General features: G+C 44.0%; 1 long non-coding RNA gene across 1 annotated transcript in view; it reads right to left on the reverse strand.

Annotated features, from left to right (window-relative positions):
- Positions 1 to 7,237: 7,237 nt before the first annotated feature.
- LOC108287644 overlaps positions 7,238 to 13,441 on the reverse strand; it is a 7,496-nt gene continuing 1,292 nt past the window's right edge. The window contains exon 2 of the long non-coding RNA XR_001818421.2: positions 7,238 to 7,324. This is a non-coding gene — a long non-coding RNA (uncharacterized LOC108287644). The remainder of the gene's footprint in view (positions 7,325 to 13,441) is intronic.

Below are 13,441 nucleotides of genomic sequence, written 5' to 3' on the forward strand. Positions count from 1 at the left end.
TTTTTTGAGACAGAGTCTTGCTCTGTTGTCCAGGCTGGAGTGCAGTGACGTGATCTCAGCTCACTGGAACCTCTGCTTTCCGGGTTCAAGCAATTCTGTCACCTCAGCTTCCTGAGTAGCTGGGATTACATGCCACCACGCTGGCTTATTTTTATATTTTCAGTTGAGACAGCATGTGGCTATGTTGCCCACGCTGTTCTCAAACTCCTGGGCTCAAGTGGTCCACCCACCTCAGCCTCCCAAGGTGTGAGCCACTGCGCCCCATCAGCCTGTTCTCTCTCTTTCTTTCTTTCTTTCTTTCTTTCTTTCTTTCTTTCTTTCTTTCTTTCTTTCTTTCTTTCTTTCTTTCTTTCTTTCTCTCTCTCTTTCTCTCTCTCTTTCTTTCTCTCTCTCTCTCTCTCTCTCTCTCTCTCTCTCTCTTTCTTTCTTCCTTTCTTCCTTTTTTTTAGAGACACGGTCTGTCTTTCTGTTGCCCATGCTGGAGTGCAGTGGCATGATCTTGGCTCACGGAAGCCTCAAACTCCTGGGCTCAAGTGATCCTTCCACCTCAACCTCTCAAAGTGCTGGGGTCTCAGGCATGAGCCACTATGCCTGGTCAGGCCTGTTTTTAAATGTCTGAGAACCAGGATCTCACAACTTCCTCAAGCTGTCCGTTGCACCTTTAGATTCCTCTCACTGTTGTCATTTCAATCTCACATTGAACTAAACAGAGTCTTTGTGGCTTCTACCCACTGGATTTAATTCCACCTCAGTAACATAGAGAGCAGGACTAATCCTCTTTCGTAGGATTGCTTTTCAAATATTTTAGCATATAGAGTTTCCTTTTTACCTAACTATGAATCTTATATTCTTTCAGCCATTGCTAACTGTGACCTCCTTGAGAGTGGGGAAGTGGTCACCTACATCTCTGTTATCTGTAGCCCCCAGCTCTGGGTTTGGCTTAGTGTATGTTGTTTGGACAGAATCATTTTTTATATGGCATCTCTTATATTACTTACCCTGAACATGTTCCACTTTGCCTCTTGAAACATTGGCCAAAATGCTGGAAAAATATCATAGCTTCAGTCTCCCCAGTGCGCCGTCTGTCCATTGTCCATACCTCCAGTGATGCTAACTAAGACCCCCTGAGCTTTGCGGGCAGCCATTGATGACACAGTCCATCCTGTTCATGCTCCTCTCCTTTGTGTTTTTCAGAGCTCCTGTTCCTACTCTAGAGGAGTATTATACGTGGTCCCTCATGTATTAAAATGCTGCACTTATCTGCTCCCAGGCTCATTAGAATAACTAATGTTATAATGTTGACTTGTTTCTCAGACTTTCCAAAGTCAGACCAGCAGCTTCATGAAGCACCATGAGTTCCACATCAAGAATGTTATCACCATTAAAAAATAGGTCCACTTGGACCTGCATGCCACAGCAGATACTATGTGGAGCCAACCCACAATGGTTCCCTCTACAACACCTTTACTCAAGGTGTACCTCCAGAGACGAAAGGAAAACTTGAAAGTTTGAGCTTCAAGTGAGAGCTTTTTTAAAGGCCAGCCTCTTTACTCATCAACCCTGCTGCTCAGAACTCTGATGAGACCCATTCTCAAGAGCTCTCACAATGCTGAATCTAAGCTCTTAGCCTCAGATGACTCCTGGGTAATGTGAGCATGGGCACGTCATTGCTAATGTGCACAGTGCTTGGCAGAACGCCACAAGGCCGATATGTCGAGTGTAGCTTCTCAGTCTCTTAGCCAAGACCAACAGTAGAACCAGTCAACCTCCATCATGGTAATAATTCCTCCATGGGGAACATATCCTGACCTAGTAAGGGGACGGACACAGTGATTTAGTTTCTTTTTACCATATTCAGCTTTCATGAGCCATATGACAAATGAGCAAAGGATCAGAGCATGCTGGGAACTAATGAACCAGAGGGAGAAATTCATTTAATGACTTAAGTGTGTTTTATCTAATGTGAAATGTAGGTCAATTCACTGTAAATTTATTCATAGGGATTATTTGTCCTTAGCCTGATTACATGGGATGCATTGTAAGATTTCAGCCCTGTGTAAAACAGAGCAGGCCCTGCCTATCCCTCTCCATTCTCCCCTCCCCCCAGCATCCCTTCCCCTCACAGACACACACACAGAGGTGGCAGGAATCTAGCAACATCCCTTAGTACTTGTCTCAATAGAAAAGACTGATTTCAAACTATTCAAAACACTGATTTGGGCTCTTTATTTTATTTTTATTTTTTTGAGATAGGGTCTCACTCCGCCCAGGCTGGAGTGCATTGGCATAGTCATAGTTACTGCAGCCTCAACCTCCTGGGCTTAAGTGATCCTCCCACCTCAGCCTCGCAGTAACTGAGACTACAGGTGCACCCCTATACCTAGCTAATTTTCTAAATTTTGTAGAGATCGGGTTTTGCCATCTCTACAAAAATTAGAATTTTTTTTTTCTAATTTCTAATTGGCTGGTCTCAAACTCCTGGGCTCAAGCTACCCTCCTTCCTTGGCCTCCCAAAGTGCTGGGATTGCAGGCTTGAGCCACCATGCCCATTTTATTACATTTTTGGAAACACTTGGAAAAATCTAAAAGCTGGACACCTACACAGAAATTCAGACATATTGCTGAGTAGAGTCCAAAAGAAAAATTAGGCAAGAAGGAGAGAATTTCATCACTCTATTGGTCCAGCCGGGTATGTGTCACCAGAGAGACAAATTTATCAAACGCAGCAACCAGGGAATAACTCTTGGGAGGTTTGGTTAGCAACGGTTTCTCAACTCTAATTTAAGAAACCCAAGATAGCAGTCTTGGGGCACTTGTCATCACTGTCATTGTTATAATTTTGTAAAATGGAAATTAGTAACTGACGAGGTCACCTTGCATTTGTGTCCCGTTAGCTTCCTTAGCTTATTTACCTTTTAGAATAATAAAGAATGTTCAGTCCTTGGTCCTATAAGATAGGGGTCAGGATGCAATTTGAAGGAAGATTTGAACAAAGGCTTAACAGAAGACATCGATTCAAAATAGATCCCCACAAGATCATATTTGGGGAAGAAAAATGTGTGGAGACCTAGTTCACATCAGTATAATTTGTGGTTTACTGCAGCAATGTGAAAATCTTATCATCAAAAACCATCTTTCTGCTTTTTCTTCTCTAACTCAGAGAAGAGAATAACAAAATTGTAAGCTTTTTCTTTTCTAAGTTTAGCATTGAGTTTAGAAGAAACATAGGGAAATACTAAGGAACATTAACTTAACATTGAACACTTAGCAAGAAAAGCCAAATCCCATACCAATTTCATCTCCAAGACAAAGAACAGGATACTCTTTTTATAATTCTGTAAATTCTTATGCATTTTACAGGAGGAAAAAAAAGAATGTAACTTTTTTTTTTTTTTTAGACAGGATGTCACTCTGTTGCCCAGGCTAGAATGCAGTGGCACAATCACTGCTCACTGCAGCTTTGAACTCCTGACCTCAAAGAATCCTCCCACCTCAGCCTTCTAAGTAGCTGGGACTACAGGCATGCACCACCCAGCTGATTTTAATTTTTTTTTTTACATGGAGTTTTGCTCTTGTTGCCCAGGCTGTTGTGCTATGGACTATGTACTGATCTTGGCTCACCACAACCTCCGCCTCCTGGGTTCAAGTGATTCTTCTGCCTCAGCCTCCCAAGTAGCTGGGATTACAGGCATGAGCCACCATGCCCGGCTAATTTTGTATTTTTAGTAGAGATGTGGTTTCTCTGTGTTGGTCAGGCTGGATTTTAAACTTTTTTGTAGAAGAGATAGGGGTCTCACAATGTTGCCCAGGCTGTGCTCCAACTCCTGGGCTCAAATAACTTTTTGCTTCCTGTGTTTCTAGTTAAGAAATGAGACCATTAGGTTAAATGCACTCTCCTTATCTCCCCTAGGGATCATGATTTCGTTTCCTTTTTTTTTTTTTTTAATTGAGACAGAGTCCCCAGGCTGAAGTGCAGTGGTGTGATCTCGGCTCACTGCAGGCACAGTGGGTCTCCTGGTAATCCCAGTACTTTGGGAGGCTGAGGTGGGAGGATCACTTGAACCTATGAATTCAAGGTTACAATGAACTATGATCATACCACACTGCACTCCAGCCTGGGTGACAGAGTGAGACCCCATCTCCAAAAAAGCAAAATAAAATAAAACAGAAAACAATGGAGAACCCTAGAAAACCTTCAAAGTAACTTCTCAAGTCCTATAAAAAGACTTAAATTGCATTGTTCCTGGATGATGGGGGTTTGGAATGTAAGTAATAATAATGTCCTATATTTGTCTGAAATTTTACAGTTTATAATGTGCTTTTACTCATACTATTTTATCTGATCCTCCTATTGCCCTGTGATTCTCAGCAGAGCTTCATCTTGCTTGAAGGGTTGAGTTCCATAGTCACCAAGGAAGGTAAAATCACATACACTTAACATCTCCTGACCACGAAATATAGAATACATAATTTTGTGTCCATGTAAATAAGTTCATTTGCCTTAGAGGCCAGAATATACCAAAACCTCCACAACTTAAAACCCAATGTGGGGGCTGGGTGCAGTATCTCACACCTGTACTCCCAGCACTTTGAGAGGTCAAGGCAGGGGGATCACTTGAGGACAGGAGTTTGAGAACAGCCTGGCCAACATGGTAAATTCCTGACTCTACTAAAAAAATACAAAAATTAGCGGGCATGGTGGTGGCATATGCCTGTAATCCCGGCACTTTGAGAGGCCAAGGCAGGTGGATGACTTGAGGACAGGAGTTTGACAACAGCCTGGCCAATATGGTAAATCCCTGACTCTACTAAAAAATTACAAAAATTAGAGGGCATGGTGGCACACGCCTGTAATCCCAGCTACTCGAAAGGCTGAGGCAAGAGAATGGCTTTAATCCGGGAGGCAGAGTTTGCAGTGAGCCAAGATCAAACGACTTTACTCCAGCCTGGGCAACAGAGTGAGACTCCATCTCAAAACAAACAAACAAACAGAAACCCAATGAGGGACAGTAAGACCTGAGACTGTGTTCCATGCCTTCTACCTCACCCTCACTCCAGGGCACAGGCTCATTGAGAGGAACGGCTAGTGGAATTGCCCAGCCTGTTTAGATTCTTATTCTTTCCCTCTTTTTTGTCAAGAGTTTAGTTGCATTGGTTAGGGTCCAATTAGGAAAAGAGAAACCATTCTAAGGTATTCAAACAGAGGGGCTTCATTACGGGGAATTAATTGCCCAGGGCATAGGAATGTCCAGAAGAGGGTTAAGAAGCTGATATGGTTTGGCTATGTCCTCACCCAAATCCCGCCTTGAATTGTGATAATCCCCACGTGACAAGGGCAGGGCCAGGTGGAGGCAACTGAATCATGGGGGCAGTTTTCCCCTTACTGTTCTCATGGTCGTGAATAAGTGTCACGAGATCTGAGTTCCCCTGCACAAGCTCTTTTTCCTGGTGCCATGTAAGGTGTGCTTTTGCTTCTCTTTTGCCTTTTGCATTATAGTGAGGGCTCCCCAGCCATGTGGAACTGTGAGTCCATTAAACCTTTTCCTTTATAAATTACCCAGTCTTGGGTATGTCTTTATTAGCAGCCTGAGAACGGACTAATAGAGAAGCCAAATAAAAGACAGTGAAGCAACCCAGCCATTCCTGATTTCTGAAAGCCTTTACCGCCCCTTGGCTGAAGGAAATTACACCAGAACTAGGGGCTGGGATCACTGAAGTTAAGCTGGAACAAGGTAGGCCTGTTCAGCGAGAAGTGGAGCCAGAAAGGAAATGCAGCCACTACTGGAGAAGCCACCCAAGAAGAGAAGAATGAGGAGGAAATACCCGAGACCTTCTTCCTGCCCTCCAGTCTCTCACTGGTGCCTTCTGTAGGCGGATCACAGCTGGAAGCCAGCAGAAAGGCATCTGTCTGATGCAGCCTGCAGGGGTCAGCTTCCTTGCCCAAGACACACAGCAGGTGAAAGGTGAGGAGTGGAGCTGACGACAAATAGCAGGTCCAGCACTATAACTAAATTCTCTTTGTGCTAATTGTATCCTTGAATTCCTGTATGTTAAATGTGCACATGATGTGTCACCACTGTACACATTACCACTTCTAATTGATGCTTAAGGAAACTAGGATTCGGGTTAAATAATTTGCCCGAGATGACAGAGGTAAGACGCCCTGGAGCCAGGTCCTCTGATTTCCATATCTAGTGCTTTCGCCACTACCCCTGATTCCTTTCATGTGGATATGTTGGAAAAGGACTAGGCTATCTGAGGTTTTAAAAATGCTTTTTTACACTCTTAGAACTGTACTTACCCAGGGGATTTTAAACTGAGTACTCTAGAGCTCTGAGGTCCACAGACTATTCCAGGGAGAGTCAGCAGGACCCCAAGATCTACCCTCCACTTCAAACCTTGGGGCAATCTAATCTGTCACATCTCAGGATTCTAAGTAAATTTGAAGGAAATTATTCTGCTAAAAGAATAAAATTGTTCTAGTCTATCTCTCCTAAATGAAGTAGCTATGGCTCAGAGAGACTCTAGTTAACAGCAGGCTTAAACCCAGACTTCTACCCAGGTGTTCCTGCTTGTGATTCAAGCCTCTTATTAGTGAATCCTGCTGTACGCTTACTAACAGTGAGGCAAGAGAAAGGGAGAAGCAACGGGGAAAGGCAGGAGAAAAACATCAAGCAGAAAGATGGCAAAAGAAAAAAAAACAGAGACCAAGTGGGAAGATGGCGAAAATGCCACTGTGTTTTTGCAGTTGGGGCAAAAACAAAGATAACTGTCAGAAATCTGGCCCATTTGTGGAAGGGCTAAGTGAAATCAAGAATAATCATCAAAAAGTGGGAGCAATTCAAATGTCTATCAGCCAATGAATAGATAACATATGTGGACTATTCATATCGTGGAATACTATTTAGTAATAGAAAGATACTGATCCATGCTGCAACATGGGTGCCCCTCAAAAACATGATGCTAAGAAGCCAGACACAAAAGACTGCACATTGTTTGATTCCATTTATGTGAAATGTCCAAAATAGGCAAATCTGCAGAGGCAGAAAATAGATTAGTGACTGCCGGGGGCTGAGAGTAAGAACAGAGAATGCCTGCAAAAGCACCTAAGGTTTCTTTTATGGGTGACGGAAAATGTTCTAAAAACTAGATTGCAATAATGGGTGTATAACTCTGTAAATTTACTAAAAATCATTAGATTGTACACTTAAAATGAGTTAATTTTATATCTCACTAAAACTATTTTTTTTTTTTGAGACAGAGTTTCACTCTGTCACCCAGGCTGGAGTGCAGTGGCACGAACATGGCTTCCTGTAGCCTCAAACTCACAGGATCAAGTAATCCTCGCACCTCAGCCTCCCAAGTAGCTGGGACCACAGGTGTGTGCCACCACACCCAGCTAATTTTTTGTATTTTTTGTAGAGATAGAGTTTTGCCACAGAGCCCAGGCTGGTCTCGGACTCCTGTACCAAGGGACGCACCTGCCTCAGCATCCCAAAATACTGAGATTACCGGCGTGAGCCACCGCACCTGGCCAAAATTAAATTTTTCTTAAAAAAAAGATAAAACAAGGACTGCCTTTAGCCTGGGGTCTTGATGGCACAAAAGCTTGCGCAATAAAATCTCCTAAGGAAAAAATCTTGCAGTGGCTGTTGAGGTGGGCAAGGTATGGCCATTCTACCATTCCTGTGTTGAGTCACATAGGGCACCTGCCTTCAAGCCCAATAATGGATCTGTCATGCGGCAAAATTGTGCCCTGAGACGGCCCAACTCTTTTATGTCCTGGCTTTACAGACTGTTAAAGCTACATAGATGCAAACTTGGGGTGAACACCATATGAGAATAAAAACATGTTGTTACATCATATCCCTTGGCAACCCTCATCGCAACTACCTGCATATTAGTCTGTATTCCTTTTTTTGTTTGTTTTTTCTTTTTCTTTTTTTTAAGAGATGGAGTTTCACCATGTTGGCCAGGCTGGTCTTGAACTGCTGACCTCGTGATCCACCTGCCTCGGCCTCCCAAAGTGCTGGGATTCCAGGCATGAGCCACTGCGCCTGGCCAGTCTATTCCTTTCTAGACCATAAGTTCTATGAGAGCAAGGACCATAACCAACTTGTTTACTGTTTTTCACTGCACCATGGAGCACAGGCTTGGTTCATGGTCTGTTCTAAGTAACTATTTGTTTAAATAATGTATTTATATTATTATATATATATATATATATATATATATATAAATTTTTTTTGAGACAGAATCCTTTTCTATTGCTCAGACTGGAGTGCAGTGGTATGATCACAGCTTACTGCAGTCTCCTCCCTGCCGAGACCAAGCTATCCTGCTGCCTCAGCCTCCCAAGTAGCTGGGGTTAAAGGCATGCACCACCATGCCCAGCGTGTTTAAGTATTATCATTATTTTTTTTTTCTTTTCTTTTCTTTTTTTTTTGAGACGGAGTTTCGCTGTTGTTGCCCAGACTAGAGTGCAATGGCATGATCTCAGCTCACCGCAACCTCCGCCTCCTGGGTTCAAGCAATTCTGCTGCCTCAGCCTCCCGAGCAGCTGGGACTGCAGGCACGCACCATCATGCCCAGCTAATTTTTGTATTTTTAGTAGAGACGAGGTTTCACCTTGTTGACCAGGATGGTCTCGATCTCTTGACCTCGTAATCTACCCGCCTCAGCCTCCCAAAATGCTGGGATTACAGGCTTGAGCCACTGCGCCCGGCCTTAAGTATTATTATTATTATTATTATTATTATTTGCAGACATGAGGGCTCCCTATGTTGCCCAGGCTGGTCTTGAACTCCTGGGCTCAAGCAAGCCTTTTGCCTTGGCCTCCCAAAGTGCTGAGATTACAGACATGAGCCACTGACCCCAGCCTAAGAAGTTTTTAAAGTATTGGGAACTCTCTAAAAAAAAAAGAAGTGATGCTGATTTAATGATCAATTCAATGATTCACAGATTAATCTAACAACCATGTATTGGGAACACAAACACATTCCCACATGTCATTTTATTTAATCTTCACAGCATCCCTGTTAAGCAGATGTTAGAGGTAGATGGCTCAAAAACCTGAAGTGATTTAGTTCAAGGTGGTAGAGAAGGGATGCAAATTGATGTTTCCTAATGCTCAGTCCCAGGGCAGTTTCATTGCACAAGTTTCACACAAGCAGAGATGGGCTCCTCAACTTATGATAAGGTTGCAGTCCCCATAAACCCATGAAAGGTTGAGCATATCATAAATCAAAAGTGCATTTAATATACCTAGCCCACAGAACATCATAGCTTAGCCTCACCCACTGTTGGGCTAAATCCTCTCACAAATAGCCTGTTTTATGAGAATGTGTTAACGTTTCATGTGATATATTGAATACTATACTGCAAGTAAGAAACAGAATGGCTGTATGGGTACTCAAAGTGCAGTTTCTACTATACGTTTTCAACTTGGTTCTAAAGCAACATACAGACAGTTCCAGACTTGCAATGGTACAACTTGAGATTTTTCAAAATTGCCTTCAAATCACTGTAAAGTTGAAAAATCTTGAGTCAAACCATCGCAAGTCAGGAACTGTCTGTATATTGCTTTAGATTTCTCTGACGATTCGTAGCAAACATACATAAAGGGACTATACCTGAAAAGTTCAATACTTTTTATCAGGAAATGACCATAACTGCTTAGTGATTTTTTGAAATGCATTGATAAATAGAGTCAAAAGGTGGAGTGGACCACAGAGGTCTCAGGGAAATAGCTATCAAATGAAGGATAGTTTTATGTCAGAAATCTGTTCTCTAACTCCTGAGCTCAAGTGATCAGCCTGCCCTGGCCTCCCAAAGTGCTGGGATTACAGGTGTGAGGCAGAGGTTGCAGTGAACCAAGATCTCACCATTGCTCCCCAGCCTCGGCCAGAATCAGACCCTGTCTTGGAGGGGGGAAAAATCTGTTCTAGGAACAGATTGAACCAAGAATAACTGCCTATGAAAGCTTGAGCTTTGCTTGATACTCCTAAAATTTTATTGAATTATTTTATGGAAAGAAAATAAGCTACACTGGATACTTTACTGAGCAACTTTTAATAAAAGTATGTGGTAAACCTAACAATGACTACAGACATGGATGAAAAGATACAAACTTCCAAGAGTCCTTGTAACTGCCTTGGACATTATTATTCCTTGTGATTATCCCCTCTTGGTGAGTGGTCCTCATGCCGAGGAAAGGAAATCTTCCTTCTTCAGCTCTTCCCTATTCTCACCTCCCGCAGTTAGCTGTTTCCACACAGCCAGTGGCTGCAACAATTCTGTAAGGTCTTTTAGGCTGACTGACGGCCCCACGGATGCCATGTTAAGTAACCTCTGTGACTTGCACGGACACTCCAGATGAGTTCCTAGAAAATCTGAAGTAACTGGGAGACCATGTAAAGAGGAAGAAATGATCAACCCTTGCAGCACCACTTAACTTTGAGGCATTCTCTGTTGCTCCTTATTCCCACCCCAATTGATAAGGCCATTAGACCTTGGTCAACCTCGTGACTCCACACCTTATGACCCCCTCCCAGCTTGCAAAAAACTGCCCTAAACTGTAACTCCTGTAACTGTCCACTGCCCACCCCAAACCTATAAAACCAACCCCTATCCCACTGCCTTTTACCAACTCTCTTTTCGGACTCAGCCGCCCGTACCTGTGTTGCTCACACAAAGCCTGTTTGGGGGTCTCTGCATTCAGAGAGTGAGTTTTACAGGTTCTAACATCCTCTCTTACTTTCCTCCTTCCTTCTCTCTTCCCTTGGTCTACTGAGTCCCGCTAGAGCCTTAAATATGCTCATTCTTTCATCTTTGGGTAAGCTATTCAAGAATGATAAGACCTCGGCCGGGCACGGTGGCTCAAGCCTGTAATCCCAGCACTTTGGGAGGCCGAGGCGGGTGGATCACGAGGTCAAGAGATCGAGACCATCCTGGTCAACATGGTGAAACCCCGTCTCTACAAAAAATACAAAAAATCAGCTGGGCATGGTGGCACGTGCCTGTAATCCCAGCTACTCAGGAGGCTGAGGCAGGAGAATTGCCTGAACCCAGGAGGCGGAGGTTGCGGTGAGCCGAGATCGCGCCATTGCACTCCAGCCTGGGTAACAAGAGCGAAACTCCGTCTCAAAAAAAAAAAAAAAAAAAGAATGATGAGACCTCATCTCATTAATCCCAGCACTTTTGAGACAGAGGCAGGCAGACCACCTGAGGTTGGGAGTTCAAGACCAGCCTGGCCAACATGGCGAACCCCATATCTACTAAAAATACAAAAAAATTAGCCGGGCATATGTTGGGTGCCTGTAATCCCAGCTGCTAGGGAGGCTGAGGCAGGAGAACCACTTGAACCCAGGAGGCGAAGGTTGCAGTGAGCTGAGATAGTATCACTGCACTCCAGCCTGGGTGACAGAGTAAGACTTTGTCTTAAAAAAAAAAAAAAGAAAAAGAAAACTTTTGATATTGTTACTCTCACTGCAGAGGGAAGAAGAAAAGTATAATCAATCTTGTATTCCTATAAAAGAGTGAGTCCCTGGGTGTCAGGCGTAGTGTCAGGACCATGTCAGATTCCATCTCAGGTCACCAGAGATCTGGTTCAAGGATTGGCTTCCTCCCGTGTTCTTAGCAAAAGCATAGTTTATTAGAAGTCTAGATGCCCAGGGTTGGAAAAAATTACCAATACAGTTGTGTAAAAACTCTCTTTTTCCTCTACTGTCATGCCACATCAGCCATCAACACAGAAGACTTCCATGACCAAATGTGTGAGGGTTTTCCCCCCATACCAAACAGTGGACACTAGTTCAGTGTTCTCTAGTTCATTTCCAACACTATCTACCTGGAAATGATGTCAGATCCCATAGGTTAGGGCTCAGTTCCCAAGACTGCCCCCCTCAACACACACCAGTCACATGTCCGGGCCTCTGGAACTTCTGACCAACTGGCTTCAAGTTGGGGCTCCCATGCTTCCCTTTTGGGTTTGATTAATTTACTGTAGTCACTCAGAAAACTCAGGGAAACACTTACATTTACCAGTTTATTATAAAGGATATTGCAAAGGATATAGATGAAAACATGCTTAGGGCAAAGAATGGGGGAAGGGGCATGAAGCTTCCATGACCCCCCACCTGGGTGCCACCCTCCACGAACCCCCATGTGTTCAGCTATCCAGAAGCTCACTGAACCAAGTCCTCTTGGGTTTTTATGGAAGCTTCAAGATGCGAGCATCCCTTCCCCCAGGGCACAGGACAACAAGGGCTATGGCGGTGGTCATGGTTAATACTGAGTGTCAACTTGATTGGATTGAAGGATACAAAGTATTGCTTCTGGGTGTGTCTGTGAGGGTGTTGCCGAGGAGATTAACATTTGAGTCAGTGGGTTGGGAAAGGCAGACCCACCCTTAATCTGGGTGGGCACAATCCAATCAGCTGCCAGAATATAAACTAGAATATAAACAGGCAGAAAAATGTGGAAAGAGAGACTGGCCTAGCCTCCCAGCCTACATCCTTCTCCCGTGCTAGATTCTTCCTGCCCTCAAACATTGGACTTCAAGTTCTTCAGTTTTGAAACTTGGACTGGCTCTCCTTGCTTCTCAGCCTGCAGACGGCCTATTGTGAGACCTTGTGATTGTGCGAGTTAATACTTAAACTCTCCTAATACAGGGAATATGAGCCAGGAACCGTGGAAGAACACCAATATATATCATAGCACCCTAATAGTTCTGATCCTCCTGTGTTGTGTTAGTTTCCCAAGTAGCTGAGGCTGTAGGCACATGCCACCACACCCTGCTAATTTTCTAAAAAAAATTGGGGCCAGGTCTGGTGGCTCACACCTGTAATCTCAGCACTTTGGGAGGCCGAGGCAGGTAGATCACGAGGTCAGGAGTTCAAGATCCGCCTGGCCAGATGGTGAAACCCTGTATCTACTAAAAACTACACAAATTAGCTAGGCATCCTGACACATGCCTGTAATCCCAGCTACTCAGGAGGCTGAGGCAGAGAATTGCTTAAACCCAGGAGGTGGAGATTGCAATGAGCTGAGATAGCGCCACTGCACTCCAGCCTGGGCAACAGAACAAGACTCTGTTTCAAAAAGCCCCAAACATTTTTGTAGAGACGAGGGTTCCACTGTTGTCCAGTCTGGTCTTGAACTCCTGGCCTCAAGAGATCCTCCTGCCTTGGCCTCCCAAAGTGCTAGGATTACAAGTGTGAGCCACCACATGTGGCCCTGTTCGTTCTTTAAAGCCTAATCATCTATACCGTGGCAATCAGAAAAGGTCTTTTAAAATATAATTTTATTGGCCGGGCACGGTGGCTCAAGCCTGTAATCCCAGCACGTTGGGAGGCCAAGGCGGGTGGATCATGAGGTCAAGAGATCGAGACCATCCTGGTCAACATGGTGAAACCCCGTCTCTACTAAAACTACAAAAAAT

Source organism: Cebus imitator, unplaced genomic scaffold (genome assembly GCF_001604975.1).
Source record: "Cebus imitator isolate Cc_AM_T3 unplaced genomic scaffold, Cebus_imitator-1.0 Scaffold350, whole genome shotgun sequence".
Taxonomy (NCBI): domain Eukaryota; kingdom Metazoa; phylum Chordata; class Mammalia; order Primates; family Cebidae; genus Cebus; species Cebus imitator.